This window comes from Oratosquilla oratoria, chromosome 23 (genome assembly GCF_046742065.1).
Source record: "Oratosquilla oratoria isolate Oo_2021 chromosome 23, ASM4674206v1, whole genome shotgun sequence".
Classification (NCBI taxonomy): Eukaryota; Metazoa; Arthropoda; class Malacostraca; order Stomatopoda; family Squillidae; genus Oratosquilla; species Oratosquilla oratoria.
The window spans coordinates 46,050,592-46,072,591 of NC_134799.1; the positions used below are offsets into that span (position 1 = coordinate 46,050,592).

Here is a 22,000-nt window from a genome sequence, read left to right on the forward strand (position 1 = left end):
GGTATATTGACACTAATTATATAAATACAATCGCAAGCTTTCGGTTGTTACATACAACCATCTTCAGGCAGATAAAATGACAGGAAAAGGTCCATGTCAATTATGCTAAGGAGTTACAAAATGACAAGGCTTTATGGTTCCAGTGAGGTGGAATTAGGAGAGGCTCGGGTCAGATCATAATGACTGCGGGGGTGGGAAGCTGGACGGTGAGGTGGAATTGGGAGAGGTTCGAGTCAGATTATAATGACTGGGGGGGGGGGGGGGGACTGGACAAGATGTCCGTTGATGTTATATGTCATATTGTCGAGGGAAATTTTGTCCTGGTGTGACGGATTCTTTGTATATGTATATATTTTCACATCCGACCTCGCATCCTGGAGCTAACTAAGACAATCCCCTTTTTGTTTACAGTTGGGCCTAATCTGCAGAATCTCACTTGTCAAACTTTACCCTATGTGCCATTATAATCCAATGCACTTCGGCATCATGAATGTCCTTTGCTTCTGACTCTTGATGCAGACTTTAGAATTCTGGCAGTTACATTAATTAGTTTTTCAATATTTCTGAATCAATTGATATCTACAATTGTCATTGCTTCCAGTAATACACAAATTCTCTGCTTGTTTGATATATAATAAACTTGGTAATTTCATACTGCAATTCTGATTAATAGACCACTGTTCCCTAGGAGTACATTGAAGTTCAGGGCCTGTCTGCCATTGTGACTCATGATTTAATAAATTTTGCTTACATCATCTTCTACACAAGTCTGCTACATTTAACCCCTTGAATACAATGACACCTACGTAGGCATCATGAGGTGCGAGTGTGTATATAAGGATGCCAACATCAGCTTCCTGATTATATTTATTTTGTAGTTGTAGCTGTGTGACCTTCTTATTCTGTGAACAGGCTTCATCACTTTTTCAGTGGTTACAAACATTCTGGGTGAAAGAGAACAAGTATAACAGCTGTAACTTTATATTTTATAATGCACACATTGTGTTGCATCATTATACATCAGGCAAATATGACTCATATTGAAGAGGTTAAGCTGGATCTTGCCCAATATCAAACCTGACATATGAACAAAGACTGGCTGAACTGGAATTGCCGACCGTGGAACAAAGAAGAGAATGAGGGGACCTACTAACCATCTACAGAATTATGAAAGGAAAAGAATGCCTTGATAGAGAGGACTTTTTAAAGTGGGACAGAGGAAAAACAAGAGGACATGGAATGAAACTCAAAAAAGATAACTACAGAAGAGACTTGAAAAAGAACAGCTTCCCACAGAGAGTGATAGATATATAGAGCAAATTAGATGAAAAAATAGTGTGTGCAAACAATACAAGAATTTAAGAACAAACTTGATCTTGCGAGATACAAAAAAGGGTCACCACGAGCATAGCTCCCCTTCCCGTATAATATAACTAGGTAAATACTTGGTGAGCTTTTTGGTAGGATATCTGAGACTCGGCAACATATGTATGGAATCTGAATGAATACTTTTGGATTTGGGCTCTTACAATTTGAGAGTTGATGTGGATCACTGAGCTAAGGTCCATTCTGTTTAATTCTCAGTGAAATTTCTGAGACAAGTCAAAACTGCCTCATATTACATGGGCACATTTGTTTCAGCAGAGCTAAACGTGCTCTTGGAAACAAAAAAAAAGCACATTGATACAATTCATCAGACAGATTCCATTTCATATTAGCTATGGCATCAAAAGCCTTCATACATCCATCAGCAAATGTAATAAAATCTGGGTTACCTACTGTTTCAGACTTTGGGTAAACTTGATAGATTCCAGTGCAAACATCTCTACATCAGTTTCCATTTATGATAGGAAGAGGGACTGGTGGCCTCATCCCATGTTAGTTTCTTATTATCATAGTTGACATCCAACATAGGATCTCTCATTGACAATTTGACTTTTAAAATGAAAGAAGAGAGAAGACCTAAAGGATCATAAATGCAAGACTTGCCTCAATATTCTTTTGTTGATTTTGCTGGTAACTATTCCTCAAGCTCATCCTCATGAAGCTTTGCATCATTAGATAGTTTCCTTATTCTTATAGAAAAATTCAAATAAACTTTTAGAAGTGATTATGGTGAGGGTTCCAACTTAACCCCAATACCTTTTCTTCATTGTTAAATACAACTTTAGGATGAAGAGATGAAGTTACCTGATATTACCCATTCCTTTATGCAAAAACTTTTTATATCCAACACTGTACCCATTTCTTGCCTCAACTCTGACAGTTTAGTCATCAATACTTGTTATTAAGTCATCAATATAGGAATCATTTTCAAAAAGTCTGGTAGCCTTAGGCAAGGCTAGGGTTGCCAACCGTCCTTTATTTCAAAGGACAGTCCTTTATTCAGCTCTATTTGTCCTTGTCCTTAATTGAAATATGAAATGACACTATTTGTCCTTTATTTTGAAATCGTTTTGACTTGTGAAGTTCAATTTCCTACTCTCAAAATGTGATGATTGCAAAAGCGTTTACTTCTTGTAAGACTGCAGACAACCAACTCTGCATTCTGCACAATACCAGACGTACAGAGCGGCAGACCGCAGACCAAGGTGTAAAATTAGCCTCATTTTATGTATAACTCAATTTTCCATTAAAAAGGAAAGGCACTAATTTTGGGAAAATCAGAAAATCGTAAACTGTTACTAAATATGAGAACCACCACCAAGAAAAAATAAAAGAAAAACAATAGAGAAAGAAAGGAGGTGCCGTTGGACATTTGGAAAGGCAATACTTCCGCCTATCAGCTGAACTCATGAAGAACTAAAACAAATATGGCGTATTATACAACAATGTACTGATGAGATCCTTCACAAAATCGAGCCGTAATTTGTTATAAATACTAGAATAGTTAAATCTATGTGAGGAAACTTGTAATAATAGTGCCAATATTTCATGTTATTAACAGATATTTGGAAAAACCGAATAGATTTCGATGAAATTCAACATTCGGCAAATTATCAAACCTAAGCTTCGTAGGCCACTCATTTCCCAAAGTTTCAGAAATTTGTAGTAGTAGAACATTTGAAGCTAGAAGGAAAGCTTAAATTAAAGATGGATGAACTTTTTGATAAAGAAGTATTAATTCAAAGAATCTTCAACACATTCTGAACTCCTCATAAGCTCAAAAACAACAATCAGAAAGTGGTATTTTATTTTCGAATCTTTGTACTTTAATTTTATCAATGTTTTCAAAATAGTTTCTTTTGTACAATCAATACCAGGAATATCCTCTTATTGTGAGAGTTTTTAGTTTAATGTCATCTAAATGGCAATATGAAAGAAACTGATGCTCTGTTGAATTAATTCACTAAAAACAGCAAAAATGATACAAATTTTCAAAAGGCAGCAAAAAGCCAGGGCAAATATAGTTTTAAAGATTAGAATCCTTTGATCAAAGTAAAATAAATGTCTTCTCATTCTTGTTTTTGTATTTTCATTTAGGTAAGAGAAATGTAATTTTGAACTGTATTTAATATTGGCATCTATTATGATCTATAGCCACTAAAATAAATATCAATAGAGTTTTTATATCCTTTATTGTAGCCTAACAGAGTTGACAACCCTAGGCAAGGCAATCATGGCAATTGCATCCCCAGACATGGTTCACATTTCTCCTTGGTTCTTATATTCCTCCATAAAAACATATGACAATTTGATCTAAGAATGTAGTTATACATCTGATCTCATCCATTATACCAACGAACCTTTGATGAAACCTGAGAAGCACTGAGCATGTTAGTGAGACAAATAGGACCCTTGTCTAGAAATTCATTTAGGATGTACCCCATATAAGAATTAGAGAAATTGAACACTATTCTGAATGGTGTTGATTTCAAATCTGGTTTGTGTACCTCATGATGTCCAGGGCAGTGGACAAGGTGCAGGGATGACCCGTCATCCAGGAGGTGCTAAGATGAGAGGGAGGGTGGAGGGGTGTGGAGTGTATTCAGGGATGGAATGGGTGGAAATGATTTTATGCCTTTTCCTTTTTGGCTACCTCCCTTGTAAGGGGGAAAAGCCTTGGTATATGTATGTATGATGTGTTAAGTAAAAAATGGACCCTTTATAATGGACTATCTCCTCTTTTGTTAATTTGTGAGCTAAATCTTTATCATTTCCTGCATTTGTTCACTGTATTTTAAAGTATGTTCTTCACCTAGTTTATATAGCCTTTTCAGTAGATATTTGTTGGGCAGGGAGCTCATCAGGATTTCTAATCCACATATATTCTGATGCCCAATGGCCACTGTTTATGTCATACTTTAACCCTTCCTCAATCAACTTCACTTCTATTTCTTTTAAATGTAAGAGGACCTGAAAGGAAGCACTTACCATGGCTATAGCCACCACACTGAGGAGAACAAGAAAGTTCCTAAATCCTGTTATAAAAATTGGCTCCAATGTTTTATGCACCCCACCACTGGATTCAGTCATATAATCATATAGCTACAAACATTTCAGGTGGTTAATTGTAGTGTTTAATTTAACTGAGTCTGGGTTTTCCAAAGCCAAATATCCTCTTACATAGAAACCGAAAGTACTGTGCATTAACTGTAAGTCTCCCGCTGTCTTTATTACTCTAGGAAGGAAGGAGCAATAATCTGATCCAATCAATAGGTCCATTTTGCCACCTGGTCTATGAATCTGAATAGGTTGGACTCCTAGAATTTATGCAATTTCAGTCATATCCACTTTACATACCTCAAAAGATATTTCATTGAAATCTATTGCATCTATAAATTATTCCTTACCATTTTTATCAGTTAATGACACTGCATATCTTTTGCTTACAATGTTTTCTATGTGATTCCCTACTTAAGTTAAGGTCATGTATACTTCCAAACCTTCAAGACGTTTTCAAGCTGCGGCATGAATGGGGATTGTCGTATTGCTTCCTGGATCAAAAAATGTCAGGAGATTCTGGGATCCACTTCTAGTGTTACTTATTATAACCATTATACCTTTTCTGTCTAAGAAATTAGTAGAAGCCTTGTAAGTCTGAGAGTCTTCATTAAATACAGAACACAGGAATGGATGGGGCCTATAACCACATATATCCCAATCACAGGAGCTCCTTTCACTACAGTATCTACTAGTGTGTGATGGCTCTAAACACAGAAACCAGGCACTGAAAGTTCTTAAATATTCTATTTTTGCATCATCATCAAGTCTGAAAAGTTGCCACCAACTCAGTATAAATTCTGGATCCTGAATTATAGTTAAAAATGCAGTAGCACTTTTAATGGTTTCCACTTTGGCGAAGAACATTTATCACAGTTTGTGTCATGCTGCTGAAATTATCAAAATTGTGTTTCTGGCCCATTTCTTGAGTTTGTGCTAGTTTACTAATTCCTCGTGGTAGGTTAGATGACACTTTCCTTCTTGCTGGAAGTCAAATGAACTGACACATTGGTTTCTGCCTTTGTAAGCCTAGATTCATCTTCCATATATTCAATAGCTTGGCATTCCTCAGTTAAAAATTGAACTAAATTTTTAAATTTTATATAATTTAACTTCTTCAATAGGAGTAAAATTCTTCCATGCAGCATCGGATACCTAATGGACGATGCATCACACTACTTGTGATATAAAATATAGAGTCACTGCTGTATTACTCATTCTCTTCCACTCTTGAGTAATGATAAACAGAAAATATGATCAAACCAGTTCATAGAATTTGGGGGTCACTCAGCTACAACTAAAAAATAAATATAATCAAGACACCAGCATCCTCATGTACCCACTTGTGCCTCATGACACCTATGTAGGCATCATCGTATGAAAGAGGTTACCTCTTGGCCTTATGAGTTCATTCTATTTTCAAGTTAGCTGGAAGCAATCTTTCAACCTTGTCAAACTGGATGAATTCATGATTTCATTTAATTTACCAATTTTCTTTAATCATGCTTGTTCAACTACGTTAATCATATTTAAAAGTCAGCACTTATTTCCTTAAGGCACTGGTTGTACAACTTTCTCCAAGAACTGTGTCTACTATTTTAGCAGAGGGTCCAAGCACTTATGCAATCTCCCCCACGTTTCATCAAAGTCAAGTCTACCAATGGCTTGCCTAGCTTTTCCTTGCAACAATATTCACAGTATGAATAGATCCTTTCCATGCCAAAAAATCATAAGTCTAATGTCCTTTACAAATATGAAAAACACTCACATCACATGGGAGGTTCTACTTTCTTTATCAATATGACACAACCAACATCACCTTACTTATCTTATCTAATTCAGTTTTTTAATGCTATCAACCTAGACCGAGTATCACATTTAGTTCTCTGTATGTCAGTAATGCAGTTCAAGGGTTCACTTTGCAAATGTTCTTCAATTATTTTCTAACATTTCAATTTTAACAGGGGGTTCTTCTCTATTAAATCATTAAACAAGTTTACCTTCATTATGGATTGTACCTTTCATGTACCTCACTGTCATCCCAGCCTGTGAAGTGTCTCATGTGTGTTCATGTTGTTGGATCGTTGTGACTTTGGGATCATCAAAAGGTCAATTTGCTGTATACATTTATTACAATCCAACCTAGGAAAAATCACATAGATTAAGAAAACATAGATTACTCACAAAGTCCTGAAAGATTGTAATATAACCCAAGAAATTAACATACTATAATATTTCAATATTCACAGAAATTACCCTTAGCAATTCACTTTCAACATTGACCTGCTAGCAGAAATTAATTCTATAGTACTGGGTATACTTTAAAAACAAAATAGGCAGTGGCCTTGCATGCTATGATGTGTGCCTTATGGTGTATAACATTCAAACACACACACACACGCATACATAAATGATATGGACAAAGGAGTAAATTGTTACATAATTTTTTTGCCGACGATGCCAAACTACTCAAGAGAGTGAAAACAGATGAAGATTGCAGATCACTACAAGATGACCTGGATAAAGTATGGGAATGGAGCCAGAAATACGAGATGAACTTCAACATCAAGAAATTTAGCATAATGGAATTTGGAAGAGGCAAAAACAGATTTCGGGAAAATATACGATTGGAAACAAAAAAATAAAGAAAGTAAACTCAGAGAGGGACCTAGGAGTAATCATCTCAAGTGACACCTGACAAACATGTAAGTAAACTATTTGGAGAGACTTATAACTTATTAAGATCAATGAAAGTGGCCTTCGACTATGGATGAAGAGATGGTTACGAAAATAATTACTACATTGATAAGACCGAAATTAGAATATGCTATATCAATGTGGGCACCAAACACAAAGAAATTAGAAAGAATCCAAAGAGCGGCGACAGAGATAGCACCCACTATCAAATTTGAAATATGAACAAAGATTGGAGAAATTACAGCTGTCAACATTGGAGCAGAGAAAGAGGCGACCTGTTGACCATCTTCAGAATTATGAAAGGGATGGAAGTTCTCGATAGAGATGACCTATTGAAATGGGACAAGAGGACACAATAAAAAGCTAAAGAAGGACAGTTACAGAAGAGACCTGAAAAAGAACAGTTTCCCGCACAGAGTGATCGATGTCTGGAACAAACTAAACAGTGAATGCCAGAACTATACACAAGTTCAAAAATAAATTGGATGTGGAGAGATATGAAAACAGGTCACAACGAGTATAGCTCTTGTCCCGTAAAATACAACTAGGTAAACTAGGTAAATACACATTGCAAGGCACCAACAGCTTACAAGAAACAAAGAATAGTAGAGAACCTATGTAGTTTATGTTTACATGCTTACTGTACTCCACACCAAAATGATACCAAATATGTATTACAGTGATTCCCCAGTATTTGTGAAGGTTAGGTTCCAAGACCCCTAATGAATATTGAAAAACCACTACTAGTGGACATGTCCCTTAATATCTTAGAATATCATTTTTAACCATTTCAGTGCAATTCAAATTGTCACGTGCAGCATTGGCTGCCACATGTAATTTACATTGTACCATTCTCATTATAAAGTCACTGCTTTATTACTTGTTCTCTTACTCTGAGTAATAATAAAAACAGAAAACATGATCAAACCAGTTCACAGAATCTGGGGATAACTCGTGTACAACTACAAAAAAATGTATAATCAAGATGCCAACGGCAGCATCCTCGTGTACCCACTCACACCTCATGACACCTACATAGGCATCATCGTACTGAAGTGGTTAATAGTACAAACCTTGTTTTATTGTTTTCATATTGTTTTATGATATAAATAAATTTTGATGCTCCTATTTAAACAGTTATGTTTTAATATAATTTTTTATAGAGTTATAGTAAAATAGACCTATACTCTTGACGAGATAAACACCATATGAGGACGGAGCCTTTATTTGTACGATGTTTCGCTAATTACAGCTTTTTCAAGTACAAGTTGAGATACAAATGCTTGAGATTAAATAAGGGGAAAGGAGGGAACGGGGAGAGAAAAGGGGGGGAAGGAAGAGGAGGAGGAGAAGTGGGGGGGGGGATTGGACACTGGGAAAGGATGAGAATGCTGGCCCTGTACTCATCACTAATCAATTGATTAAATCTATCAACTCGCTAGCCAATAGTGTGCCCAGAAACATTGATACTGGAGATATTGGTATCCCATACCACATTTTAATTATTTATATTCAAATTTTATATTGGTTTATACACTGTATTGCTATTTCACTAATTTTTAATTAATAGACATATTTACATATGAGGAGTGAGGGGGTACATAAGGATGCCAAAGTCTCTTGATTATGTTTATTTTGTCGTACCTGAGCAACCCCATATTCTGTGAACTGGCCTGATCACATTTTTTGTGGTTAAAATTTTTTAATGCGAGTATTGTGATGCATCATCATACATCAGGCAGCTAATGCTGCCCATGAGAATTTGACTCATATTAAAGAGGTTAATAATAGTTTTTAAGATTTAGATTAGGAGAAAAAATAATAAAAGTTTCAAGTACTAATGCCAATTTGTGGAGGCCTCATGGATAGGCGAGAGAATTGCATATACACATTGGTTAAGTTTCAGATATAGGGGTGAATGGAGAGTCACAGATAGGCAGTCTCTCTACCTTAATACTCACTTCCAGTCTGCCACCACTTTCACCCCTTATACGTCTCATCACCTTACTTTTACCCACATTTATCTTCAACTTCCTTCTTTCACACACTTTCCCAAACTCTGTCACTAACTTCCTCAATCCCTCCTCTGATCGTACTACAAGTGCAGTATTGTCTGCAAACGATAGCTGGCTTATCTCCCACTTTTCTCCATTTTCTTTAACCATCTTCAATCCCTGACCCACCACCCTTGCATTTACCTCTCACAGCACCCCATCCATGTATAAATTGAACAGCCATGGTGACATAACACATCCCTAATGAAGTCCCACCTTTACCTGAAACCACTCATTCTCTCCATTCCTAATCCTGACACGCTCTACTACTCTTGTAAAAACTCTTGACAGCTCCTAACAGCTTTCCTCCTATCCCGTATATCTGCAATACCTCTCACAGTACCTTCCTGTCTACCCTGTCATAAGCCTTTTCCAAATCCATAAAAGCCCTAAATACATCCTTACTTTTTCCTATAGCTTTCTCACATATCTGTCTTGCCACAAAAGTCTGATTTACGCAAGATCTACCTGTCCTAAAAACACACTGTTCCTCACCAATTACTCCCTCTGTTCCTCTCCTAATCCTCTCAATCAAGACCCTGCCATAAGCCTTCCCAACTACACTCAACAGCATTACACTATCCAACAGTAACACAACATGCTCTCACACAGCAATAATCACAACAACAGACAACAAGCAATCACACTCATAAATCATTTTGCACAGACAAGCCATCTCACTTCTCACCCTAACGACCGATGCACTATTCGACGTAAGAAAGACTTTCCCACAGACTCAGACTATACACCCTTCATAGACAGTCAGACAAAACACATAATACATAATCTCAAGCACTCATCTGCCTGTGGCCCTGATAACATAAGTAACATCCACCTAAAACACATTGGACCACAAGGTATACACGCACTCACAAACATTGCAAACTACAGCTATTCACACAACACTATACCCGACATCTGGAATCATGGTAAAATAATCACCATTCCAAAACCGAACAAAGACCCAACAATCCCAACATCGCACCACCCAATCACACTTCTCTGCACCCCCTCTAAAGTCATTGAACGCCTAATACTTCAACTTGTCACACCACATATTCCCCTTGCTGACTCACAACATGGTTTTAGGCCACTACACTCCACAAACACTCTTCTGATAAACCTCACACAAAGAATTTTAGATGGCATCAATTCAGATAGGCCCCACCACAGAACACTTCTTATAACATTAGACATTAGTAAAGCTTTTGATGCTATCCCCTGCCACAACCTAACAAATAAAATATATAACACAGACATGCACAATAACACCAAAAGATGGCTGGCCAATTATCTGGCAGGTAGGAATGCTTACGTGTCATATAATGGCCAATCATCGCACATCAGAAACATTAAGAATGGAGTACCACAGGGCTCAGTTCTATCCCCCACGCTCTTTAATCTATACATGCATGACTTACCCACATCAGACACCTCAGAAATACAAATCTCTTCCTACGCAGACGACATAATCACATGCACACATCGTAACACAGACAAAGCTGCAGAAATAATCCAGCCATACCTTGATGCACTCAACACACAATTCATCACAAACAGACTCAAAATAGCTCCAACCAAATCTACAGCAACACTTCTCACCAACTGGACAAAAGAACACAAATACATACCTCATCTCTACATCAACAACACTCTAATACCACACACAAACACACCGAAAATTCTTGGAGTAACATACGATACATCCATGTCTTTCAAACAACACATCACAAACATAAAAAACAAATGCACACCTATACTTAACACACTTAAGTCAATCACTGGAACAACATTTGGACAAAACAAAGAAACTAATACAACAGTATACAAACAATGCATACACTCAGTGATGAATTATGCGAGTCCTGCATGGGCTCCTAATCTCAGTGAGACACACCACAACACCCTTCAAATCATACAAAACAAAGCCCTAAAAACAATTACAGGCTGCACAAATACAACACCTACAGACCATTTACACCATGAAACAAAAGTTTTCAAAGTCAAGGACCACCTTGACATGAGAGGCACACAAACACTTGCTGCAGCCACCACAAACACATCACACCCACTACACTACATAGCAGAACACCCACACACACCAAGAAACATTAAAACAACACCCAAAGACCAGTATCACACACAGATACTCTCTTCTCTTCCTCCACAACCACCAAATACCAGCCTCCGGAAACATATTCATAATCATATCACTCACCGCTCCATTAACCCCTTCCATACGGTGCCGCACATGTAGGCGTCATGGGGAGCGAGTGTATTCGCGAGGCTGCCATATCGGCGTCTTGATTATATTTATTGTAGTCGCCCCTCCATAATGACATTCTTTCTAATTCATTTGTCATCGCATTTTCTATGGTTATCAAAATTCACGGGTGAAGAGAGAACGATCGATATAAGCGGTGACTATATTTTATGATGCGAGTATTATTACGACACGTCGTACGGCTGGCATTGGCTGCTGCCACCGAGATCTAAGTCCATGACGCCTACGTGTGCGGCACCGTATGGAAGGGGTTAACACACTGAAAGATAACACACTGCTGCATGCCAGACCCCCCTGATATCCACCCTTCTGAATCCTCTCTCCCACGAAAGGACAGAGTCCACCTGGCCAGACTGCGGTGCAGCCACCACCCAGCACTTCTAAGCTACCAGAAGAGGCTGGATGACCGCATTGTGAACAGCTGCCCAGGATGTAACGCTTCACCCCATACCATACAACACATAATGGAAAACTGCATTATACACAATCATGCATGCAAACACAACATACACTCTATAAAGGATCTGTGGGAAAACCCAGTTTCGGCTGTAGCATCCCTTGGGGAGACGGGACTGCTCGGACAGACAGTCTAGGGAACGACAACAACAACAACAACTACTACACTTAACAAACTAATCCATCTGAAACTACTACACTTACACTTGTCCCCTTTTTCTTTGTAAAGTGGAACTATACAGGCAATCCTCCAGTCCTCCAGCACTCTACCCTCTCTTAAATAAACATTAAATAACCTCACCAGCCAGTCCACTATCACTGTACCTCCTTTTTTTAGACATTTTGCATGACATCCATCCAGACCAGGTGCCCTACCTGCTCTCATCATCTCAACAACTGCCTTCACTTCATCCTTATTTCTCCTCCATTTTCCTCACTCATCACGGTCATTTTCTTAGCATTTCCCACTGCAACTACCTTTCCCTCCTTATCCTCCTTCACATTTAGCAACTCCCTAAAATACTCTGCCCATCTTGCTCTTACTGCCTTCTCTTCCATTATCATCTCTCCATCTGCACCTTTTACCTTTACTTCTCTACTTGATTCGCCTCCTCTTCCTCTCTTAATTTCTTTCAAAAACATCTTTTTATTACTTTCAAAAATTTCTGTCATACTCTTACCCCATTTCACATCTGCTCTCCTCTTTGCCTCCCTTATCTTATGCTTTATTTCTCTTCTCTTTTCTTTGTACCTTTTATATGACTCCCTCATCCTTTTTTGTAACCAATCTGTGAAAGCTCTCTTCTACAACTTTCCTTGTTTCCTCATCCCACCACTCACTACCCTTCTATTTCCTCTCGTCCCTTTTGTTCCACACACCATCTTTGCACACTTTGTGACTCTCTCCTTGAACCATTCCCTTTCCTCCTCCACTCCTAGCTCTACTCTATCCTTCACTCCCTCCCACTCCTCTCTCAGCTTTTTCTTGTACTCCTCCTTTTCCTTTTCATTTAAAGAGTTCACTCTAAGCACCTCCCTACCTTTTGTCCTTTTCCTCTTTCTCCATCTATCCTCCTCTCTCAACTTACCTTCCAAAAAATGATCTGATATTCCGCCACTCTCTCCCCTTAGAACATGTACATCCTTAACTCTTCCTATTTTACTCCTATCTACCACTGCATAGTCCAGTAATGCTCTATCTATCACCCTTCCATCCACCACCCTCTCCCATGTGTGTACTTATGCTTGACTTTCTTCTGAAACATTGTATTTGGTATCATCAACTCTCTTTTTAGACACATCTCCACCATCAACTCTCCACTATGATTCTCTCCTGGAACTCCACATTTCCTAACCACTCCATCAATTGGTTCATTTCCTACCCTAGCATTAAGGTCTCCCAATACCACTACATTGACGTTTCTCCCTAATCCCTCTATGCACTCATTTAAATCTATCCAAAAAGCCTCCATTTCTTCTACACTCTTCTCACTACCAAGCCCATATGCACTTACAAAAACCCACATCTCCTTTCCCAGTTTCACCTTCATCCACAATATCCTTGAGGAAACCTCCTTCCACTCCACTACATGTTTACCTATCTCTTCACATACTAGTATAGCCACCCCTTCTCTCCCTCATCCCCTCTTCACTCCTGAGAACCTCCCAACTACACTCCCAAACTCACACTCGCCCTTCCCTCTCAACTTAGTTTCATTCAAAGCCAACACATCCATCTTTCTTCTCACAAACATACTACCTATCTCTTCCCTTTTACTCTCATCTGTACCACATCCACGCACATTAAAAGACCCAAACCTTCAGGTGTTGGTTGGGAAACTCCAAGACCCTCTTATGCCTTTACTTTTTTTTAGGAATGTCCCCTGAGGGGCTACAGGGGGTAGGATGCCTGGTCCCAATCCCTGTCTTGTTTTCTCGCCTCTTACGATCCAAGTGGAAATACTTGGTGGCAGCATTCTTTTCCCCCCACCACAGGGTAGGCAAAACAAGGAAATGAAATTCAGAGAAATGGTACAGGACAGCAAGAAGGGGTTGGGGGACAGCATAATGGAGGAACAGTAGGAGTATAGTAAAAGTTTCATAATTTCTTTGCGAACAGAGTCCTCCTCTATCACAGACAAAATGATGTGTGGCTCTGGTCCATAGGGGTGCCCCATATAGACCCTAAAGTATCAACTGCATGCTACTTTGCCATAACATGCAGCCAATACCCCAGACGGTGTATTCGCTGCACTATATAAATCTCTTTTTGCTTCTCCTTTGGTACATATTTATCAATTCCTTCATTGTACTTTTCCTTGAATATGTTCCATTTGTCTTCCATCTTTGTTTCCTCTTTGGAGAATTTATCCCAGTGTGTGTTTTGGAATTTTTTTCTAAGTTTCACAAAAATCCGTTTTATTGTACATTAACCCTCTTTCTCTATGTTTTTCATTCCTTCTTACATCATTTTGTTCTTTTAATTCAAACTCTATTAGTATATGGTCACTCTTTCTAATTGGTATTTTATACTCCATTTTGTATTTACCTAGTTTACTTAGTTGTATTATATGGGAAGGGGAGCTATGCTTGTGGTAGCCCATTTTTGTATCTCGCTAGATCAAATCTGTTTTTAAATTCTTGTATTGTGTTTGCACACAATATTTTTTCATCCAATTTGTTCCATATGTGTATGTGTGTGTGTCCATCATTATATCTTTGTTCATTAACTAGGTATACACATTACCAGTGAATATGAAATGATAATTCCTATATAGTCTTGAATATAAAGGTTCAGAGTTGTGTTGATGATTTTAAGCTCATTGATTTTCATAAGGCCTTATTAATGGTATTCTATTTTCCAAACTGCCCATATATGGAATTGGCATATAAGGTAAGTTAATTTTTCTTTTTGGGTGTGTCTGTGTCTATTAAATTTTTATAAAATGAAATATCCAGAAGTGTTGATGATCCAAGAAGTAATACATTTTGCTCGTTAGTTTAACTGAGATTGTGTTGATTAGATCCCAGTTGCATATCTATTCACTGGATTTGATCAAGTTATGTCAGCCAGTCAGTCCATTGCCCTAGCTCTATCTTGGAGGAGACATTTGACCTCCAAGAATTTTGTGAGGATGTCAACAAGGAATTAGTGCAGGATAAGGTACCTTGCATTATATTAATGGTGCTGTATCAGGGGTGCTTATTATCAGGCCAGCTCTGTGGTGAAGTTGTTTTATTGGAAGATACCTGAATGTATGTGTGTCAGTGATATTCTTAATTGTCTTGGAAATTATTTCTACCATGTTGGTTTCAGGAGTAGTTTGGTGAAGAATAGAATTTGGCAGTCTATTTAGACTGCTTGTTATGTAATCTAAGAGTTTATATGTTTTGTATGGAAGTATTGTGGGGTACTGGGGGCATTTTATTGGAAATGTTTGAGTATAATATTCTTAGGGTTGTTTTTATGTTGCATTTGGTGGCTTGTGTTTGTGTGATGTGATGTATCGGGTTGATAGGTTTGAGGGTACTTTTGTAGAACTGTGTGGTATTTGTTCTCTGTACAGTTATATGAGAAGGATTTTAGTATCTGAATGTTACAAAGGATTACAAAGGCGGAGCATGCCGACAGGAGACCTTTTGGTCCATATCTAGGTCGGATGCGAGAAAAAAAATTCATAATGATAATAAAATAACAAATAAAAACCATAATAATGTAAATAACAAATAAAATACATAAATAAATGCATAGGTATAGTTAAATAATAAACAAACAGGTAAATAGTAAATAATAATAAATTGACATATAACTAATAATAAATGAAAATCAGACAGACAAATGATAACAAAACAAAAACAAATATAAAATAAATTATAATCATTACAGCATCTTGCTTAGGTGTTTATCTAACTGATTCTTAAAGCTTCGAAATGAACTACATTGCACTACCTGTGCAGGAAGTTTATTCCATTCATTAACTACACGGTTGGCAAAGTTGTTTCTACCTACTTCCAAATTGAATCTATTTCCGAACAGTTTGAGACCATTGTTTCTTGTCTGATTCTCATTCAATGTGAAGATTTTGTCAATTTTGATGTTGTCAATTCCCTTTAGAATCTTAACCTCTTCAGTAACGGGCCAAAATCTCGCGGGCAGCATTAGCTGCCAGACGTACGAGGTGTCGTAATAATACTCGCATCATAAAATATAGTCACCGCTTATATCGATCGTTCTCTCTTTCACCCATGAATTTTGATAACCATAGAAAATGTGATGAAGACAGTTTAGAGAGTATGTCATTACGCAGGGGCAACTACAATAAATATAATCAAGACGCCGATATGGCAGCCTTGCGTATCCACTTGCTCCTCATGCCGCCTACGTATGCGGTAATGTATGGAAGGGGTTAAAGACCTGTATCAAGTCACCACTGAGTCTATGCTTTTTTAGGGAAAACAGATTCATATGTTTTAGTCGATTTTCGTATGATTTATTTTTGATATTTGGAATCAGTTTTGTGGCTCGCCATTGTACTTTTTCCAGTCTGTCAATGTCTTTAATGAGATTCGGTGACCATACGGAAACAGCATATTCCAAATGTGGATGAACTAACGATTTATATAGCTTGTTAATGAGTGATGGACTTTTGAAATCAAAAGATTGTGCAATCAGTCCTAGAATCTTATTTGCTTTCTCAGAGGTTGAAATACACTGCTTGGATGATTTGAGGTCGTTACTGATAATTATGCCGAGATCTTTTTCACTATCCACTTTTGTTAACGAATTTCCAAATAACTTGTAATCATACTTACTGTTATTTTTACCTATGTGCATTACCTTGCATTTACTTGTGTTAAATTTCATGAGCCACTTTTCAGACCATTGCTATAATTTATCTAAATCTTCTTGAATATGTAATTGGTTTGAGTGATCATTTGCCACTCCACACAGTTTTGTATCATCAGCAAATTTGGAAACAGTAGATTTTAGTCCATGGTCTATATCATTTGTATATGCTATGAATAGAAGTGGCCCAAGAACGGAACCCTGAGGAACTCCACTTGTAACATTTTTCCATCTAGAAGTTTTTCCATTTAAAACAACTCTGTTTTCGACCATTCAACCAATTACTAGTCCAACCTAATAGGCTACCACTTATTCCATGCAAAGCTAATTTAGTAAGTACAGACGCTCCTCTACTTATGTTCATTCGTTTTACGTTTTTTCGATTTTACGTTTGAAGTGACGGTAAAAAAATAATTGTAAAAAAAAAAATTTGAGTGAATTTTTTTAGTTTACCGCGCTCTCCGTAGTTCAAACGATACTTGCGCATGATGCTATATCCATTGTTTACATTGCGCAGACGACAAACTGAAAATGCCTTGCCTCCTCCTCCTCCCCCCTCCTCCTCCACCATCTCAATTTATGTTGCTTGAATTTAATCTATTTGAAATTAATGTTATTATTTTACAATGGTATGTGTTTAATTAATGATTTAGGGGTGTTTTATAAGATACGGTAATAGAATTTACCGATGTATAGTACAGTAACAACTTACGTTCATTTTCAACTTACGTTCGGCCGTTCAGAACGTAACTAAAACGTAAGTTGAGGAGCGTCTGTAGTCTTTCGTGTGGGACGGTATCAAAAGCTTTTGCAAAGTCTAGATATATTAAATCTATATTGTTTCTTTTGTCATAATTCGAGATAACTGTGTAGATGTTGTATTGGCATTATTTTAATGCAGTCAATTAAACTTTTTTTCTTTTTTGTTATTTGTAGACTGTGTTTTATTGATTGTTGGGTACCATGCTATGGATGCATAGATAGCAAAGTTCTTTTGAGTTATTTGTAATGTTAGATGTTGCCTTGAGTCTCACTGGCTGAAAATCCACAGCCCTATAGTGGCTGGCAACAGTTCCTAGGCCCTCCCATAGATTTCTCTGGGAAAGAAACATTGAACCAGTTTTCATGTTGTGTTAGTGTAAGAATGCTGCTGAATCACCAGCTTGTAGTAGTACAGAAGCAGTTGTAGTAGTAATAGGAAGGGAACAGTTGCCTGTTGTCAGTTCTTATTTAAAAAGGTGGAGGAAATACAACTGAAGTTAATATGTAGAAAGAAATCCTAGACTCTTGGGGCTGCACATCAAAATAGAAGTGAGGAGCTTACAGGTTTTGAAGATGGGTGGCAGGGAGGTAATTCTCTATGATGTCCATCTTGTAGGACCATGTGCAGGTACCCGTTGCTGGTTCCTGTTATTTATATTTAATGATAAGTGTTTCTGCTGTCCAAATCCTGTGCCTTCAATTGTGCTGTCTTATTTATGCTTTCACTGTAAGGTGTTTTTTTTATGTGGGATGAAGGATGTGTGTATAAAATCTGAAGCTATTTTTAGGTTTTTATTCCAGTGGGAGAAGTTGACCATTTATTCTGATCATTGGGTGTTTCTTAGATTCATGGTAGTCTAGGGTAAGCATTGTTGCTGATAACTTGGAGGGAATGCAGGCATTTTGTTTCATGTTACTGAGATAAATTTGTATTATTTGGGTTGCTATATTGTAGATGAAGTACAGTACTGGGCCATTATTGTCAAGTCATTTGCATATTTACCTAGTTGTACCTAGTTGTATTATATGGGAAGGGAACTATGCTCGTGGTGACCCATCATTGTATCTCTCAGCATCAAGTTTTTTCTTAAAATCTTGAATAGTGTTTGCACACACTGTTTCTTTGTCTAATTTGTTCCAAGTATTTATCACTCGGTGTGGGAAGCTTTTTTCAGATCTCTTCTATAACTATCTTTTAATTTCTTTTTGTGTCCTCTTGTTTTTCCATTGTCCCATTTCACTAAGTCATTCTTATCTAAGATTTTCATTCCCTTCATAATTCTATAGATAGTCTCCTCTTTCCCTTCTTTGTTCCAGAGTTGGTAATTCTAATTTGGACAGTCTTTGTTCATATGTCATTTTGGAAAGAGTTGGTGCCAGTTTTATTGTGAGAGCTTTGATGAGCTCTGGGTATGAGGTGGAAGGGTTATTGGTTCAGTCATATTAGTCATATTTTAGTCAAATAAATGAAAAAATTTACAAGCTGAAAATTTGCACATGACTTCTTTAGACACTCAGAAATAACATATCAACTCCCCATCAATCGAGCTTCGTCCGCCATCTTGGAAAATGGCTGCCAAATTTCAGTTTTTCACTTTTTTTTTATGAAAATGGTTAGTTTGATGAAAATGACTATTAAGTACATTATTATAGCGTATACAATTCTCTACAAAAATATTAATTTGATATATTAAATTTTTGAGAGTGCAATATATAATATTGATATTTTTTCCACATCACCCATGAAGTAGAGTATGTAAGCACTTTTTTATGTGGTATCCCCTTGAGGCCTAATCCACAAATATCTCTCTTCTCTGTCATACATTTAATTTCTTACACTAAAAGTGTGATCTTGACAATTTCTTTGGACACTCCATTTCAGTAGAAGTAGATGGTAAAACACTTAATTCTTCTGTACCTGAATCACCAGGATCTCCACAGCTATTTTCTTTTTGTCATCTTCTGTTTCATGCTCCGTTATATGCTGGTTATCCTCAATAGATTCTTCAAAATCTTCAGTGTCACTGTCATCTGTATCACATGAGGTAATCTCCAATTCATCCATTATTTCTTCCTTGGATTGGATAGTAGAGTTTGAGCAGGAAACCCCTTGACAAGACACACATATAAAGGAACATTTTAAGCCCCCTTTCACACAGCTGCACATCCATGCACGATATTAAATGAAGTAATTTCTCAGGTGTGGGTGGTGAATCTGTAGTGACAGGAACCAAGCCATTGCATTGGTTTCTTTTTTCCATCCCCATTGCTTGGGGGGAGGGGGGAGGGGTAATGGATTGCTCTGCCAAAGTTAAACTTGGTGATACACACTTAGCAAATGTTTTGACACTGCTGCTGTTGGGGGGAATCTTTCAAGGCTTACTTGCTTTTTACAATGTAGTGTTGCTCTCCTAAAGCACTTCAGTTGAAATGGATTAAGCTCTAATTCTTCTTCAGGACCTCCATACAGTATATGGCAATAAGTAACTTTACTCCAGCATTGGTCACTGACTTGTGTGTTTATGTCATGCTATTGAATACATCTGCATGGTTCTTTAGTCCTTCTTTCTTCTGTAAAAGTCTGAGTAGTATATGCTTCCTTTGTCCAAAGAAAGACGAAACTGTGTCACACCCATTTGCAGCATGAAGGAAGAAGATGTAATCTTTTAGTGAACCAAGGGAAGCTTGTAGATCAGAGGAATTGTAATGTCTTGCAGGCACTTTTTCATGATCAGGCTTCAGGAAAGTAATATCTCTAATTTCTGGTGTCAGTGCAGCCATAAGTATAAGAAGGTCAATATCTTCTTCAATAACAGCAATGTTGCTAACAGAACTTTAACTCTCATGTATTGCTGTCTGTATTATCAATAAATCTGCATCATCAGTTGCTTGTTTCACTCGGATAACATTTTCATCTAGTTTTCTGGAAAATCTATATACAGTCAAACCTCGGTTTTCGAACATAATCCGTTCGAGAAGGCTGTTCGAAAAGCGATTTGTTCGAAAACCGAAACAATTTTTCCCATTATAATCAATGTAAATAATTTTAATCCGTTCCAAGTCTAAAAAACAACTTTTTCTAATTTTTTTTTTTACTATTTTACACCATAAACTGCACTGTATACTGTTTACCATAAATAAGTGTATCCCACTTCTTTTCTTAAACTTTTCAAACCACCCTCTGCTTGCTTTAAAATCAAACCCTTCCGGAATAATGCTAGGATCTTTTTTTATCAAATCTTCATACAATTGTCTTGCTTTGGCACAAATTGCATCTTCACTAAGAGTATCACCTGCTAACTGTTTCTCATTTACGAAAATCAGCAAAAGTTTCTCCACTTCCTCCAATACCTGTGGCCTTTGTTTGCTAAAAACACTTGATCCTTTAGCCACATCACTTGCTTTAACCTGGTCTTTATTTTTTAGGATGGTGCTTATCGTCGATTTCGCCATCCCAAACTCCTTAGCCAACGCAGACACACGAACGCCAGATTCATATTTCGCTATTAATTCTTTTTTAAATTCAATAGTTTTGCGCACTACTTTCCTCTTTTCTTCACCACTTGAACTTGCTTTCTTTGGACCCATGATTAGGGGCTAATACACGATGCAAAGATGAAAAAAAAGTCAGATTTACGTAAATAAGAACGAACACGTCTGCTCGGAATGAACTTTGATCGCAAATGCGCTACGGAGGAAGCGTCCTTAGCGTTCGAGTTCTCTCGGCTCGCGAGTGAGCCGCGTTCGGGTACGCTCGGCTTCTTTCGGTTTGTTCGAGAGCCGAAATTTGGTCGAGTTCTGAGACGTAATATTCTCGAACTTTTTGGTCGAAAACCAATTTGGTCGAGAACAGAAGCGTTCGATAACCGAGGTTTGACTGTACTTATAAAATTCTGATCATCTTGTTTGTTATCTTGCATGGTTGAAACCATCACCCAGCCAATCAGAAGAAGAGATATGACATCACGACTGAGGACCAGCCAAGCAGAAGAAGAGATATGATGTCACGACTGAGGACCAGCCAAGCAGAAGAAGAGATATGACGTCTTGACTGAGGACCAGCCAATCAGAAGAAGAGACATGTCACAACATCATGTGGTGTGTAATGTTCCAAGCAACAACGACATGACGTCACAATCTTCTGCATTTCACTTCTTATAACAACGTATCATTTAAGATTTTATTTGACCCAACATATATATACAGTATATGTGTGTATGTTAAAGACAGTTTGAACATTTTTGAAGCTCTGCCATGGGATTCGAACCCTGACCCGTGCGTCGATAATCACGAGGCCAAGACGCTAGAGACAATGTAGCATGGTCGCTAGCGTCCTGGCTTCGTGATTATCGACACACGGGGCAGGGTTCGAATCCCATGGCAGAGCTTCTAAAAATGTTTCATATATATATATATATGTATATATATATATGTTGTATATATATATATGTGTATATA

The 22,000-nt window shown here is 37.5% G+C and overlaps 1 protein-coding gene and 1 pseudogene across 13 annotated transcripts in view; one reads left to right on the plus strand and one right to left on the minus strand.

The window, feature by feature from the left end:
• The window catches only part of LOC143038100 (protein timeless homolog), a 106,911-nt gene that overhangs the window by 45,802 nt on the left and 39,109 nt on the right, over positions 1-22,000 (plus strand). For 3 of the 13 annotated variants that reach the window (XM_076207065.1, XM_076207067.1, XM_076207066.1), the window contains exon 3: positions 21,482-21,640. The exons of the other annotated variants lie outside the window; for them this stretch is intronic. The gene's annotated coding sequence lies outside the window, so the exon portion shown is untranslated. The remainder of the gene's footprint in view (positions 1-21,481; positions 21,641-22,000) is intronic. 13 annotated transcript variants of the gene reach the window in all.
• LOC143037795 (uncharacterized) lies at positions 421-6,483 on the minus strand (annotated as a pseudogene).